General features: G+C 36.9%; 1 pseudogene; it reads right to left on the bottom strand.

Moving 5' to 3' along the window:
* Window positions 1-380: 380 nt before the first annotated feature.
* Window positions 381-709, bottom strand: LOC125153185 (thymosin beta-4-like; annotated as a pseudogene).
* Between the last annotated feature and the right edge of the window lie 2,950 nt (window positions 710-3,659).

The raw sequence follows: 3,659 nt of genomic DNA, 5'->3' as shown, positions 1-3,659 counted from the left end.
TGGGAAAAGGCAAGGAAGCACATTCTCCTCTGGAGTCTCCAGAAAGGAGGGTTCTAACTCTGCTAACATCTCAACTGTAGCCCAGTAAGAGCCATTTTAGACTTCGGAGCTGCAGAACTGTAAGATAATACACTTGTGTATTTTTTAAAATTTTGGTTTTAAAACTTTGATTATGAAAAAATTGTGCATTGCAAGAATTAAAATCATTTGAACAACAATAACAACAACAAATGGCACTCTGATTAAACTATATTTTATAGCCTGTAGGATACCTTGGGCCAACTTGGTTTTCACTAGAGATTTCTCTGCCAGCCTGCCACCCACCTCCCACCCCTCCCAGCTTCTTTCTTCACCAACATGCAAGTTCTTTTCCTTCCTTGTCAGCCAGAGAGGCCCATTGGAGAGGCAGGTTCAGCCTTCCTTGCCAGTAGTTCTTTGACTTGAAAAGGGGGCAGCACAGTCATTTAAACTGGATCCAACCTCTTGGCTTCTTACAAAGTTAAACAGCTCAAAGAAAGAAGATAAGAAGACAATGCTTGTGGAACAGACAGTATGTATTGGCTTGCACGCCTCATTACAATTCACCTGCTTGTGGCTCCCATTCAGTGGTTTCTTCTGAAGGCAGTGGATTTTTCTCTTGCATTTTTATCTTCTTCAGTTTCTATGTATCGAATTTCTCAATCTCCGCCATATGGGGTTTGTCAGGCATAGTTGTAGAGGAAGCTGAGTGAGACATGTGAGCTGGCAAAGTCCGATCTGTGCAGTGGCCACTGAGTCTGAATTTGTATGGTTTTAAGCCAAGTGGCTGAAATAGTCTAATGGATGAAAGACACAGAGTTGGTTTGCTTCTGGAATAGACAGAAGCCAGTTGGAAATAGGGGAGGCCATGCCCTCAAGATGTTATTATTACCTCTCTTTGGTTAATTAAAAAAATTTTTTTTAATTTGGGATAATTTCAGACTTTTAGAAAAGTTACAAAAATAGTGCAAAGAATGCTTGTGTATCCTTCACATAAGTACCTAAATTATAACAATTTAACATTTTTGCTTTATAATTTTCTCTCTCTACATAAATATATACATGAAACATATAACCACAATGTATAGTATATAAATATAGTAAATATTCTCTCTAATATTTCACTATGTGGATATTTTATATTATGTATTATGTATAATTTATTGAACTGTTTGAGTAAATTGAAGATATGGTGTCCCTCTCTTCCCCAAATACTTCAATGTGTGATTCCTGAAAAATATAACCACTGTACAGTGACCAAAATCAATAAATTAAAAATGACACAGCATTATTAGGTGATGTAAAAGCCTATTTAAGTGTTGCCAATTGCCTCATTCATGTCTTTACAACAAAGAGAATATTTTTTTTTTCAGATCCAGTATCTAACCCAGGATCATGTGTTGCATTTGGATCTCATATTGTTTGTCTCCTTCAGTCTGGAGCAGTAATTCAGGTTCTCTCTGTTTCTCATGATTTCCACATTTTTAAAGAATACAGCCAATCATTTTGTAGACTGTCCCTCATTATGGGTTATGTAATGGTCTTTTGTGATTAAGATTCAGGTTATGCTTTTTGGCAGGAGTTTTCAGCACTGGTACTGTGTCCTTCTCTGTGCATGATATCAGGAGGTACTTGCTGAAGATAATATTGCCAGCTTCACTGTAAAGTTACTATCATTCTCTTTATATTTAATAAGTGTCTTGGGGAGGTATTTTGAGACAATACAAGTATGTTGTTTCTCATTAATACTTTCACTTGCTCATTTTAGCATCCATGATTCTTGTCTGAAACAAGTAATTCTATGGTGGCTGCCATTTAGAAATTCTCCAATTATTTAAACTTTAAATCTATGAGTCTAACAGGTGGGATTTTTTTATTTTTTATTTTTTAAATTTACATCCAAGTTAGTTAGCATAGAGTACAACAGTGATTTCAGGAGTAGCCCATGTATTTAGCCCATCCCCCTTCCCATAACCCCTCCAGTAATAAGAGGTGGGATTTTTAAAACATAACCCCAATACCTTCATCTCATCTAAAACCAAATGAACAATAATTCATTAATTTCCCAATTATCTTACAAATTTTAAAAGCTCTTTATTTTGAGATAATTTTAGACTTACAGAAGGATTTCAAAAGCAGTGTAGAGGGTTTCTATATGCCAGTAATTTTCTGTTACATCTGTACATCACATTTGGAAGAATTGACAATTTAATAATACTGAGTCTTCTAGTCTATAAATGTGATTATTTGGATCTGCACATATTCTGTTATATATTATAACATGAATGACATATATAGAACTAAATTTCATTTTTGGAGTGCTACTAAAAATGGTATTAAAAAAAATTGAATTCTAATTTGTCACTGCAAGTGTGCAGAATTGACTTTGTATCCTGCAGAGGTGCCAAACTCATATACAAGCTCTAAGAGATATGTCTGGTGTATATTTTGGGATTTTCTATATAGACCATCATGTCATATGTGAATGGAGATGATTTTCTTTCTTCCTCTCCAATTTGTAAGCCTTTGATTTCCTTTTGTTGTTTTATTGCACTGTCTAGAATGTGCCCGGTATGATGCATTCAGTATGGTGTTAAATAGGAGTGGTGAGAGAGGACATTCCTGGTTTGATCTAAATGGGAAAGCATTGAGTTTTGGGCCAATTGGTTGTCCTGAGACCTCATTTTCCAATGAGTTTGAAAGAAAAATTGAATTTGAAGATTTGTAGTTTCTGGCATTTTAAGAATATATTTTTTAAGTTTATTTATTTTGAGAGAGAGAGAGGCAGAGAGAGAGAGAGATGGAGAATCCCAGGCAAGCTCCACACTATCAGCACAGAGCTCAACATGGGGCTTGAACTCACAAACCTCAAGATCATGATCTGAGCCAAAATCAGTAGTCAAATGCTCAACTGACTGAGCCACCCAGGTGCCCTTGGCTTTTTCCTTTTTGGTTGTACTAAGTGTGGGACTGATGTTCAGTCTAGCTGTCTATATCCCCGAGTGGAAACTGGAGGCTCCACACGTTTTTTTTCTCACAACTGTTTGAGTCAGAATCCAAATGAGATGTATATAACCTAATGTTGATATGTTCCTTAAGTCTCTTTTGATGTATATTTTGTTCTTCTTTTCCTGTCTATTTGTTCTTCTTGCTATTTTTTTTTCTGTTATTGTTGTCAAAGACACTGGGTTGTCTATTTTATAATGTTTCCCATAGTCTGAATTTTGCTGATTACATCCCCGTGGTATGGCTTAATATAGTCCTCTGCCCACTGTTTTCCTTGTAAATTGGTAGTTAGATCTTGAGGCTTTATCAGAATCAGGTTTATTTTTCCTTGAAAATTCATAATCTGGGTATTTCTTGTGTGTGTGTGTGTGTGTGTGTGTGTGTGTGTGTGTGTGTATGATTTATCAGCTATTGATGTTAGCTGCCTACCTCTCTATATTAGGGCTTTTAAAATGCCTTTCTTTTGGGGTGCCTGGGTGGCTCAGTCAGTTGGGCGTCTGGCTTTGGCTCAGGTGATGATCTCGTGGTCTGTGAGTTCGAGTCCTGTGTCAGACTCTGTGCTGACAGCTCAGGGCTTGGAGCCTGCTTCAGATTCTGTGTCTCCCTCTCTCTCTCCCCCTCCCCTGCCCACACTC

The sequence above is a fragment of the Prionailurus viverrinus genome, chromosome E2 (assembly GCF_022837055.1).
Source record: "Prionailurus viverrinus isolate Anna chromosome E2, UM_Priviv_1.0, whole genome shotgun sequence".
NCBI classification, from domain to species: Eukaryota; Metazoa; Chordata; class Mammalia; order Carnivora; family Felidae; genus Prionailurus; species Prionailurus viverrinus.
The sequence above is the reverse complement of the archived record's forward strand: the minus strand, read 5'-3'. Positions and strand labels throughout refer to the sequence as shown.